Source organism: Octodon degus, unplaced genomic scaffold (genome assembly GCF_000260255.1).
Source record: "Octodon degus isolate 3935 unplaced genomic scaffold, OctDeg1.0 scaffold00019, whole genome shotgun sequence".
Taxonomy (NCBI): Eukaryota; Metazoa; Chordata; class Mammalia; order Rodentia; family Octodontidae; genus Octodon; species Octodon degus.
Window position 1 is genome coordinate 21,238,388 of NW_004524595.1, and position 13,640 is coordinate 21,252,027.

Genomic DNA, 13,640 nt, shown 5'->3' on the forward strand with positions numbered 1-13,640 from the left:
AGGAAATCAATGGAAACCATGAATGTCCAACATAAAAAAAAAAAAAAAAAAAGGAAGCCATAAAACAGACTCAAACGGATATCCAGGAAATTAAAAATTTCACTGAAAGTATATACAATAGGTTTAATGAAAGGAAAGAGAACACCACAGTAAAAATTTCACTGAAAGTATACACAACAGACTGAATGAAGGGGAAGACAGAATACCAGATCTACAATACAAGAACAAAAGTGTGACAACAACAATAAAGATATCTAAAAAATAGAATTCAAGAAAAATCAATTCAACAGCTGCAAGATGAAGCAAAGAAAAACAACATACTATCAATTGGAGTCAATTAGAAAACCACCAAAGTGGACAGGGGTTTCTTTTCCCACATCTTACCTGGGTAAGATGGAATCTCAGTGTTGTTTTAATTTGCATCTCCTGAATAACCAACTATGTTCAATATTTTTTCATATATTTATTTACTAATTGTATTTCTTCATTTGAGAAGTGTATGTTCTCATCTCAGATGCCCATTTTTGCACTGGGTCTTTGACTTGGGTCTGATTTTATTCAATTCTTTGTATGTTCTAGATATAAATACTTTGTCTGAGGGACAGTTGACTAAAATTTTGTCCCACTCTGTGGGTTGTCTTTTCACTCTGTTGATGACTTGTGATATTCAAAAGCTTTTTAATAAGATGAGATCCCAGTTGTTCATTTTTTGAAGTGTTTCCTGTGTGGTCTGAGTTTTGTTCATGAAGTCTCTATTGATTCTTGTCTTCAAGATTTCTACCCACTTTTTCTAGTAATTTAATGTTCCTATTTTAATATACACATTTCCAATCCATTTTGAATTTAGTTTAGTGCATGGTGATGGACATGGACTATTTATTGAAGAGGCTAACTTTCTTCCAGTGAATAAGTTTGGCCATTTTGTCAAAGATAATGTGACTGTGTTTGAAGCAGTGTCTGCATCTTTTAATCTCATCCACTAGTTCTCAGGTCTGTTTTTTTTGCCAGTACCTTGCTGACTTTATCACAGTAGCTTTGTAGTATGATTTCAAGTCAGAGATTGTGATGCCTCATGCCTTTCCTTTGAAATTCTAGGTCTCTTCTGGTTCCAGATAAACTTTACAATTTTTTTTTCTAGTTCTATGAGGTATTTTAATCAGTACTGCATTAAATCTGTATAAAAATTTTGGGAGCATGGCAATTTTCACTATGTTGGTTCTCCCTATCCATGAGGAAGGTATATCTTTACATTATCAGACTGACTCTTTAATATCCTTTTTCAGAGTACTGTAATTTTCAATATATAGATCCTTTATATTATTAGATGGATTTTTTATTAGATGGATTCCTAAGTATTTCCTTTTCTTTGGATGCTATTATAAAGGGTGTGGTTGCCCTAATTTCTCTCTCATTGAGTTTGTTGTGTACAGGAATGCTATTTTTTTTAAGATTCTACAAGCCTGAAACAGTCACTAATATATCTTTAATCCTTAGATTTATGATTTATAGAAAAGATAACAAATTTGAGGCCAGCCTGAGCAACTTATCAAGACCCTGTATCAAAATACAGAAGAGAAAGGATTGGGGGCATAGCTCAGCAATGAAGTTCTTACCTATCATGTACAAGGTTCTGGTTCAATCTTCAACATCACTCACCCACACCCACCCTGAATCCATCTCCACCTTTAATCAAGAGTAGTTCACTTCTGTACTGGGTTAGAAATCATTTCTCCCATCAGAATTCTAACCACTAAAAAGATAACAATGTACAATGTATTGATTATCAAAATTGTCCTATTAATCAGCTGTGAAACTGTCTCATTCATATTTATTTCTCAATAAAAAACAAAACAAAACAAAAAGAAAATATTTGCTTCCTCTTAAAACAGTAAGAGAACTCTGGACTCTTAAAAAAAAAAAAAAGAAGTCTGAAGGCTGCACTGTCTTCACATTTGTAATATGCTATCAAAAAGTCCAAAGCGGGGCTGGGGAGATAGCTCAGTAGAATAAGCACTTGCCTGGCAAGCACAGGGTCCTGAATTCAATCCCTGGTACTGGGAAAAAAAAAAAAGTCCAAAGCCCTCTGATTACTAATTCTTCACATTCAACTTTCTAGTTCTTTCACTCTAGAAGCCATACTTTGTTCTAAACTAGTAATGTGTCCTGTTTTGGATTTGTTTTTACATCAGTATTGGTCACTAAATAAGCTCTAACTGAAAACTCATGACTTTTCATTCTGGAGTTTTTTTCTTTCTTTCTTTTTTTTTTTTTTTTGTACTTTAGGGAAGGGTCTAGAGGGGTTCAGGGTCTCACTACTAGATCAGACTTGGAGTGATCTGCCTGTTTATAGCCTTCCAAGAGCTGGGATTACAGGCAAGCACCACCATGCCCAGTCTTAACTGACCCCTCAGCATTTCCCAGGGGCAGGGCCATCATAGCAGGCCTGGTGTATTCTGGAGTTTGCTCAAATCATTCCCTATTTCTTGTTTCTTGCTTTATTTCTGCTATTACCTTTCTAGAACTCGTATTAGTGTATGAATGCTGGAGTCCTAAACAATGCCCCTTATTTTCTTAGTTTTTCTCTCTCCTTTTCTCTTTCTTTTTTTTTTTTAAGCAGATTATTTTTATTGGAGGAAAGAAAGCTTCCGTCCAAGAGAGGGACAGAAGTGGACCTGAGCAGGCTGCTCCCTTTTTAAAACGTCTTTTGTTTTTGGTTCACTTTCAAAATATCAATTTTGTATGTTTTTAAAGAGTATAATCACCTCTTAAATAAACTTGTAAAGAATCATCCTGTTGATGATTTCAGTTCATTTCCAAAAATACCAAAAAAGTAACCACCTGGGTTGAGTGGGACCTCCAATTCTAGCTTTCTGAGAAGTCTGTACTCTGATTTCCGTAGTGGTTGTACCAGCTTGCACTCCCACCAGCAGCGTAGAGGGGTGCCTTTTCTCCCACAGTCCTACTAGCCCCTTTGTCGTTGGTTGACTTCTTGGTGGTGGCTATTCTTTCTGGGGCGATATGGAATCTCTGTGTTGTTTTAGTTTGAATTTATCAAATGACTAGTGATTAACATTTTTTCATGTATTTGTTTTCTATGAGTATTTCTTCATCTTGTCCTCTAAATAACTACTACAAAGAAAGTAAACTGAAATGTATTAACTTATTGTAACTGTCCTACTAATCTGTTTGGAAACTGTTTCACTGCTATTTTATCTTTTGTCTCATTAAAATGAATAAAAATAAAAAAAAAAGAATCATCCTGTCCTAGTACCACTATCACTCTTAATTTTAGGAGCAAAATATTTTCCCATTCATGAAAATGTTAGAGGTGTTATAGTGCTAAGAAGTTTCTAAATTTTCCCAAAACCTGTTCAAGATTCTAGGAAAGAAAGTTACTACATTTCTTTTAGCAAGTCAGTTTTCAAAATTCTGTTGTTATTGTTTGTGATCCCATTCCCCTTGTCTTTGTGAAGTTGCATCATTTATGAACTTTTATTTATAGCTAAATGCTTTAATGGTGTTTCAAAAATTAGTGAAATTTAATTGCATTTTGAAAATTAATTGTTTGCCATATCTAGCTAAAAATATTTCACTTCTCATCAGTCTTTTTTTTTTTTCTCATCAGTCTTAGACTTTTTTTTTTTTTTTTTTAGTGTGTGTGGAATAGGGGATTGAATTAAGGCCCTTGCGCTTGCCAGGGAAGCGCTTATTCTACTGAGCCATCTCCCCGGCCCCAGTCTTAGACTTTTATTCCTACCGCTTCACTGAGAATTTTCACTTTTAATAATAAGAGAAACATCTAACATAATTGGATATTGTCATATCTAATGGGTACTTTATTGCATTCTCTTTTTGAGCTCCTGGTAGTTGTGATGTAGATAACTGCTTCTATTTATTAAACATAATCTCTTTTAAAAAATTAATTTTATTGAGAAACAAATAGCAATGAGACAGTTTCAAAACCAATTAGTAAGATAGTTTCAATAATTAATACATTACATATTGCTGTCTTTGTCATGGTTATTCATACTACAAAATGTGGACATGATATCTTGTCCAAACATTATTAATACAAATCCTTCTCTATGAATTAAGAGTAAGTAGCTGTATGTCTATCTTAACTATTTTGTATATATAGATATAAAATGGTCCTTCATTTGTATCCCTTTTTGTTTAGTTTTGTCAGAGATGGGTATTCCATTGTCATTTAAATACTGTAGGTGCACAAATTCAGCAAAATAATCCAGTATAGTCCAGTAGACCATAATAGTAGTGGGTTATCCATAGGACTAACAATGTCAGAAGTTGTTGATTTAAGCCTTTTACATCTCATCATATTAATATGGCTTTACCTTTTATACTTCGTTTTTATACTTTTCTGCTGGATGGTTAAGACCAAGATAAAGCAAGACCTATGTAACAACAAATCCAACTTTTGTATGTGACAAGGTCAGTCAAATCTCCTCAGGATTTAACCTGAAATCCTGTATCTCAGTTTGTAGATCCTTTGTCAGCGTTAGCCATGAGTCATGGCCAATGCTTGATCAATTTGTTCTCTGTGAAAGCCTGAATGTTTTCTCTTCATGTAACTGTCCTTAGGCACACTCTACATCATCGATCACTTTCCGCTCTGGCCCCATAATCTCCTTGATCAGTAAATTTGGGACCCAAGTGAGTTATTATAATCTCTTCTTCATCACTTCTATTTGTTAAAATTTTTCAACTGTGGTCACATATCCACACTATCATTTTGACATTTCTCCAGATTTTAAAGGTGATCTAAATATCATAGTCATTTCAGAATGTTTGACTCTCCTCAATAAAGTTTCTGTCTCAATTTTCTTTCCCAACCTGGCCTCCATGTACTCTCCTCTCCATATACTTTTTGTGGTGGATTAGCTCATGGTCAACGTAAGTTAGAATGCCTGGTGGTACTGGGTCAGTGTAGCATTAAAGGCTCACCTGTAGATGGTTGCAGAACCACATAAAGAGAGAAAAGGAGGGGAAGACTGAATGCTGTTGATTTTTCTGGAGAAATTTGCCGTAACTTTGTATCATGATACAAAGTTGGCTATTCTTGGCAGGAGACAGGAAAAGGAATGCTGTGGGACTGTCCTGCTTCAAGGTTGTATATGATTAGATTCTTGGACTTATGTGTAAACATAAGAATTATATAATTTTTATGACTATTTTTAAAATATACTCTAATTCTTAAATGTTTTTTCATCATATTCTATAGGGACCTAAAGTTCAACATATCAATACTTGATGAAAAATACCTGTTCCATATTATGCCTAAGATGTTTGATATTCAGACAGATAGTGAGGTTAAGCTTAACAGCCTAGGTTGTATGGTAATAACAATAAGCTTGTCTTCTGGAGGGTTAACAAGCTAAGTTTGCAGACCAAAATTAGAGAAAAAGGAGGGCCTCAAGGAAAGCCAACATTTTGGCCCTAGCCTTCCAAGGTCTTAAGACTCAGGACATATGAGAACTTGTACTGTTACACCATGTAACTCGGTAGTGACCCAAATTTTCTGATCAAGGAGATCATGGGGCCAAATAGGAAAGTGATCGATGATGTAGAGTGTGCCTAAGGAGAGTCACATGGAGAGAAAACATTCTCTCAGGCTTTCACAGAGAGCGCAATGACCAAGCAATGGCCGTGACTTATCCACATGGCTGACACTAACAAAAGATCTACAATCTGAGGTATAGGATCTCAGCATAAATCCTGAGGGGATTTCACTGACCTATCAGATCCAAAAGCTACAACTCTTGTTGCATAGGTCCTGCTTTACCTTGGTCTTAACCATCCAGCAGAAAAGTATAAAAACGATGTATAAGAAGTAAAGCCATGCTGTTATGTTGAGCTGTAGGGAACTCAGGTCAACAATTTCTGATATTGCCAGTGAAGCGGAAGACCTAATACTATTATGGACTACTGGACTCTTTTAAAATATTTTGCTGAGTTAACACACCTATAATATCCAAATAACAGAACTTAACAAAAAAGGGGATACAGATGAATGTCCATTTTGTATCTGTGTGTTCAAAATGGTTAGGATAGATACATACATTCTCTTAATGCATGGAAGGATTTGTTCTAATAGAATTTATAAATAGGATATCATGTCTGCATCTTGTACAGCAAATACTCACTAGGAAGAATGTATGCAATGTGTTAATTATTGAAACTGTCCTAGCAATTTGGTTTGAAAATGTCTCATCGCTATTTATCAGTAAAATTATGAAAAAAAAGAAAACAACAAAGTTGGCTATTCTTTCTCTGCTATTCTCTTGGGGGTGGGAAGTCCTGGTCTTTGGCCTGAGTACTGTTTGTTGGCTCCAGTGCAGATCCTTCAGCCTGCTGGCACAGATCCTTCACCTGGCTGGAGCAGACATTCTAACTTCTATAATGGCATTTGGGCCTTCCCAGTGCAGTTCCTTGATACAAAATTGCATGAGAAATTGTCACGGGCTCTAGGCCTCCAGGTGGATTCATGGAGGAAATTGCTGTGGGTTCTATCTAGGCCTTTAGCTGGATGCTTTGGGTCTTTAGTGTGCCAAGAGATCTCTTGCACTCTTCTATAGCTGGCTCTAGTAAGTACTGACTAATGTACTTTATCCATTACCATATTCCAGCCAAATTTGCTCTCCATTCCTTAAGTATAACATGATTACTCTTGTCCTAATGCTGGGAAACATGGTAGACTCTGAATAAAAGACTATTCTTTTACAAGATTTACTTTTTTATTCTGCACATATCTGGCACTTTCTTGCCATTCTATCTCAAACACAATGACTCTTTTTGGATGACCCTTCTCTGATTACCTAATGAAAGTTAGTCACAAGTCTCTAGCACACCCTTTTAATTCCCTGTACAGTACTACACAAATTCCTCATTTCTTAACTGGTTGTGTTCCCTAATGAGAGAACAGATGACTTCTATCTTGTTCACCACTGTATACCGATTATCTGAAGTAGTATCTGGACATAACTGCTGCAGAGTGAATGCTTCGCAATACATTAACACAAACGAGAAAGTGTGTCAAAGTGTTTATAGGTTCCTTTATAAAATATTTTGGAAAAACATCATTGTACGGTGCCTTCTAAGATGCACCTATCTTTACCTTTTGTACTTTTCGATCTTTTGAACTGATTTTTCAGAATACTATAGGTTCAAGGGCTTCTTCTATATGACCAACCATCAATCTCAGAAGTCTGTTTAAGCAAGAAAATTAATGTTAGGTTTATCCAACTTATATAAAATTTCACTATTAAAAAGGTTTTTTAATAATTTTAAAACAAAATTTAGAACTGTGCAACAAAATTGGCTAACAAATAAGAAGTTCTATAAATTCATTGAGAGAAAATGAAGTACCTTTAAAATAATGAATAAACTCACTTAATTCTAGTATAGAATTTAAAAGAAAAAAGTAAAACAACCACAAAAATGTTAATAAATATACAATATAAATGGATGTAATTTGTGAGATCAATAACATAAAATAGAGAATAAAAGCAGAGGTTTCATATGCAATTGAAGGTATAAGCTTAAAATAGGTTGTTCAAAGTTATTTCTATGCAAGTCCCATATTAACAAGAAAGAAAATATTTATAGAAGATATACAAAAGAAAAGAATGAAAGGGTAATACCAAAAGATTAACAGAATGTAAAAGAAGACAAAAACAGAAAGGAAAACAAGAACAAGACCGCTTCAAGATAGAAAACAAGCCATTCCTTTTCAGCATCTAATTTAAATATAAGTGAATTAAACTCCCCAATCAAAAGATATTGAGAGGTTGTCTGGATTTAAAAAAAAAAAATCTAGCTATAAACTACCTATCAGAGATTCACATTAGGCTGAAAGTAAAAGAATAAAAACCAAAGAAAAGTGTGAGTGGATATACTTATATTGGATAAGACAAAACATTATATACAAAATTCATTTGAAAGTTACAACTGTAATCATATATTCATTAACACCAGAGTATCCACACATAAGCCATTACCAACAGAAATGAAAAGAGAAACAACTACACAAAAGGCACTTTCAATACTCCACTGTTCAAAATGTACAGATGGCAGAAAATTAAGAAACTCCAGACTTCAACAACGTTACAGACCTAATAAGCTGAACAGATATTTACAGAACTTGTCCACAGCAGCACAATACACATTCTTTTTAAGTGCACAGAGAACATAATCTAGGACAGATTACATGAGAGTTCACAAAAATGTTATTAACAAGTTTAAGATGATTCAAATCATACCAAGCATTCTTGTGACTGCAGTGGAATAAAAACAGCAATGAAGATAGAAGGAAAACTGGAAAATTGACAAACATGAAAAATTAAACAACACACCCTCAACTAACCAAAGGTGCAATGGAAAAAAATCAAGAGAATGTCAGAAATATTTTGAGACAAAAATACAACAAACCAATAGTTTACGGCATATAGCAAAATGAGTACCACTACAGTAAACGTCTACATAAAAAATTAAGAAAGATCTTAAGTAATCTAATTTTGTACAAGGCGCTAGAAAAATAATCACAAATAAGAACTAGAAAAGTAACAAATTAAGCCAACAGTCAGCAGAAGGAAAAAACAAAGAACAGAGAAACACAGAAGACAAAAATGGCGAAACTAAGACTTTTTAAAAAGATCAAGGAGTTTGTGGGAGAGCTTCTGCGCTCCCCTGTGCCTGCTGTATCCCTCCTGACCCAGCCCAAGCCCAGCATGTGAATGAGATCTTCAGCCCTGTGCTCCTGACCCCTCTGAACCACTGCAGAACCAGCCCAGGCCCAGTGTGTGAGTGAGAACTTCTGCCACCGTGCAAGCCTAGGCCGTGCATGTATGTAGGAGAGCTTCTGCACTCCCTTTCACCTGCTGAATCCTTCCAGACCCAACTCAGGCCCACTTGTGAATGAGAACTTCTGTCCTGCTCTCTGGACCCCTGCAGACCCAGCCCAGGCCTGGCATACAGGCCTGGTGTGAAACTCTGCTACTGAAGTCCCTGCAGAGAGGCTGGGGCCAGAACCACCCAGTTTATCGGGGAGCAGAACATCTTGCAGAGGGGCACAGCAGGTCCACTTCCAAGGGCTTCAGCAGGAAGAAGCTGAGCACAGCAGCCAGACCTAAGCCAGGTACAACTGGATGAATTCAAACTTTGTAGATCTGCACCTGGTAAGCTGAAACACTTCGCTAGATCAAGATCTGTAAAAGTATCCTCTCTCTCTCTCTATTAACTGAGAGAGGGAGCAAAAGGTAACTGGGGTGAACTAGTCTGCCTGGAAAACACCAGGCATGTCAAGGAGAAGCAATCAGACAGAACTTAGCAGAATTAACTTAAATACAAATTCCCAATTTAATATCTGCTTAGCTATATAGACATAATGATTGCTTGCACTGTCTAAAATACAAAGCCACTAGTTACAAAAGTTTCTCAACTGCTAAATATTACATATTTTTAGTGTTCCTTATATAGTTCTGTAAATACAAAACTATAACTACCTTAATCATATAATCTCACTTGGGTAAGAATTTCAGTAGGTGCTTAAGGTTGTAACTGCACCAAAGCTCAGCACCAAAAGTCAGAGGAAAGTGCTATACAAAATGACAAAGAGAAGGAACAATATGCAATCTCAGGCTCTGAGCCCACCTGGAACAAATGTAGAAGACACTACCAAAGAAGAAACTGGGAATCACACAGCTGAAATGTCTGAATTAATAGACTGCAGTAAAGAAACAATTGCAGAAAGGTACAGAGGAATTCAGATCAGAAATAACCTTTGAAATAAAAAGAGAAATCTCTGAATTAATAGCATCTGAAGAATCAACTGCAGAAACTATAGAGGAAATCAGATCAGAACTAATTTCTGAAGTAAAAAAAGGGTAACTATAATGAAAGAATTAATAACTGCTTCTCAAGAACACTGATTAAAAAATAGAAATTAGAAAAATGATAGAATCTTTGAGCAATATAGAAAGGAAACAGATCGCATGAAACAGAGTCAAAGAGACATAGAGGAACTTAAAATCTCCATCACAAGCTTGCAAAACTGAGTAAAAGTGAAGATAGTTTCAGATCTTGACACCATCACAGCTAGTGAAAATGTAAGAAAAGATCTCTTAAAAACAACTAGGATGAAGGAAAAAATAATTCATCACCTGCAAGATGATGCAAAGATGAACAACGTGAAACTAATAGCCATCAATGGCAAAGAGGGAGTTAATACATATATAAGTATTAGCAGAAAACTTCCCAAATATGGGAAGTTTCCCTAACCGAAGCACATAGAAGTCCAAATAACATCAATCCAATTAAAAAAAAAACAACCCAGGGCTGGGCAGATGTCTCAGTGGAATAAGTGCTTCCCTGGCAAGCACAAGGGCGAGTTCAATCCCCAGTTCCGCAAAAAAGAAACAGAAAGAAAAGAAAACAAAAAAACCCAAACCCAGACATATAATAGTTGAGATCAATCCAGAACAAGATCAATATACTGAAAGTCACTAGAGAAAAGAAACAGGTCACATTTAAAGGAAAATGCTTCAGAATTACGGCAGACTTCTCTTCACAAACCATGAAGTCAAGAAGAGCATGGACTAGAGTACTTCAAGTCCTCTATAAGAATAAATTCCAGCCCAGACTACTACACCCTGCAAAACTCTCAAGTTTGACAGAGAAGTAAAATACTCCCACGACAAAGAATAACTAAAGAATTTCATGATGACAAAACCAACCCTACAGACCATTAAAAGATATTCAAGAGAGGGACCAAAATGATCAGAACCCAATGAACGAGAATGGAAGGAACCCAGCAAATAGGGCAAACAATTAAACAGAGAAGAAAAAGAAGTAAACAACAACAGACAGATTCGACCCAGAGCCCAGGCCCAGTGTGGAACCTGCAACAGAACTCCGTGCAAAGAGGCTAGAGGCAAGACATACTCAGCTGATTCAGGAGCAGAACACCTTGCCAGAGTGGCACAGAGGGTTCAACTCCAAGGGCTCCAACAGGAAGAAGTGGAGCACAGCAACCAGATCTAAGCCACACCCATTTGAACGAGTTTGAACATGGTAGATCCAACCTGGTGTTAAGGTAATAACTCTACCAAAGCTCTACACCAAAGATCAGAAGACAGTGCTATACAAAACAACAAAAAGAAGGAACAAAATGCAGTCTCAGGCCCCGAGTCCACACAGAACAAATGCAGAAGACAGTAGCACAGAAGAAATTGGATTTTACACACCTGAAATCTCTGAAATAATAGCATCAGAAGTAAAGAAACAACTGCAGAAAGGTATAGAGGAAATCAGATCAGAATCGATTTCTGAAGTAAAACAAGAAATGATGACCATAATGGAAGAAGTACTAAGGGCTTCTAAAGAAGACACTGATAAAAAGAAATAAAGCAGAATATACAAATAATGAAATCCTTGAATGAGCAAGATAGGAAAAAAATAGAACGCATAAAACAAATTCAAAGTGATATACAGGAAATTAAAACCTCAATCACAAGCTACCAAACCATTTGAATGAAAGTGAAAATAGACTTTCAGGCCTTAAAGATACCATTGCAGTTAGTGAAAAAGTAAGAAAAGATTTCTCAAAAACAACTAGGATGCAGGAAAAAATAACACAATACCTGCAAGATGCTTCAAAGATGAACAACATGAGACTAATAGACATCAATGAGAAGGAAGAAGTCAATACAAATGATATAAAAAGAATATGGACAGAAGTAAGAGCAGAAAACTTCCCAAACATGGGAAAACTATTTGAAACTCAGGTAACCAAAACATACAGAATTCCAAATAACATCAACTAAATTAAAAACACAACCAGACATATAATAATCAAGATCCCAGAAATTCAGCACAGGAACAGTACACTAAAAGCCGCTACAGAAAAGAAACAGATCACATTTAAAGGAAAACCCATCAGAATAATGGCAGATTCTCCTCACAAACCATCAAGTCAAGAAGAGCAAGGAGCAAAGTACAAGTCTTGCAAGAAAACAAATTCCAACACAAACTAATATACCCTGCAAAACTCTCCCTCGAGTACAATGGAGAAGTGAAATACTTCCATGACAAAAAACAAATTAAGAATTTCATGATGACAAACCCAAGGCTACACAGTCTACTAAAAGATGTTCTAGAGGGGAAACAAAATAACCACAACTCCTTGAATGAGAATGGAAAGAACCCAGCAAATAGGGCAAACAAACACAGGCGAACAAGAGGTATACAAAAGCAATCTTTCAGTTATTCTTTTGCATATAGCAGCAAAATATTTCCATCAGCATACTCTACAAATGGACTTGTATACCCTACGGGTCATGATTCTACCCAGGTCTACAGGGTGGATATCAAGGAAATACCAGTAGCTCAGTCCCACAAGTGACACCTGGCCACCAGTAAGTGTCATGGACACTGTCCATGTCCACGACATACTAGAACTTTGAGCGATATCCTGTCCTAGAAGTGGTCATATATTTGCCATTCCAGTATTTATCTTATGTTTTATTCTTAGTAATTCTTTTCTATCATGAGAAATTTTTCTTAGTTTAATTGTTTTGAAACATTTAATTTTTAATTTATTACTATTCAGTTTTCTTAATATTGCTTAATCCTAATTTTTGTTTTAAGATTTATACTGTACCTTTGACTTACAATTTATTTAAAAGACAGGGTATGATATTTTCTCCTAGGATTAGAAGCTTTAAAAAGTACATTTCCATTTTCCATTGACTTTATATTAATTATTCCCAGTCTTTTGTATAAACAAACACACACATACACACACATATATGAAAAAAATATGTGTATCCCGACATGAGATTGATACTGTTTCGTAGAAATCTTTAATGACCTTTTAAATGGGATCATCTACTATATTTTACACATTCCTGCATAACTATCATTTTGAGAGCTCTTTATTCTTCATTGAGGAGCATACCGCAAGTTCTCTTCTGCATTACGCTCTTTGTTATTTCCTATATGCTACATCGGGAGGGATTAGAATATTTCAAGTTTCTATAACTAGAAAATATTTTACCTTTAGTTTTCAAAGGTATGTTTGCGACATATAAAATTCAAAGAGGACACATCTGTTTTTTACCTTTCAGTCTTTTAATTAGTTTAGTTTGTTACACAATTTGGTCTTTTTTACCTAATGTAGAATGAGATGCTATTTAATTTTGTTCTTCCATAGCTAATACTTTATGTATATGCTTTGATTTTTTTCTTTATACTACATTTCATTTTATTTTTTATTTTATTTTTTCCATAATTTTATTGATAAACAAATAGCAAGGAGGCAGTTTCAAATGAAACTGGCAGGACAGTTTCAATAATTAACACCTTGCATTCATTCCTCCAAGAGGTTAATTGCTGTACAAGATGTGGACAGGATATCCTATCTACAAACACCATTACAACAAATCACTCTATTCATTAAGAAAATGTAACTATATATCAATCCCAACCACCTTGAATACACAGATACAAAAATGGACATTCATCTGTATACCCTTTTTTTGTTAAGTTCTGTTATTTGAATATAACAGGTGTGTTAACTCAGCAAAATAATCCAAAAGAGTTCATTAGTCCATAATAGCATTGGGTCT

General features: G+C 35.4%; 1 protein-coding gene across 6 annotated transcripts in view; it reads right to left on the reverse strand.

The window, feature by feature from the left end:
* The window catches only part of Clock (clock circadian regulator), a 191,857-nt gene that overhangs the window by 85,316 nt on the left and 92,901 nt on the right, over nucleotides 1-13,640 (reverse strand). For 5 of the 6 annotated variants that reach the window (XM_023710915.1, XM_004627517.2, XM_023710911.1 and 2 more), the window contains one exon: nucleotides 7,133-7,223. The exons of the other annotated variant lie outside the window; for it this stretch is intronic. The gene's annotated coding sequence lies outside the window, so the exon portion shown is untranslated. The remainder of the gene's footprint in view (nucleotides 1-7,132; nucleotides 7,224-13,640) is intronic. 6 annotated transcript variants of the gene reach the window in all.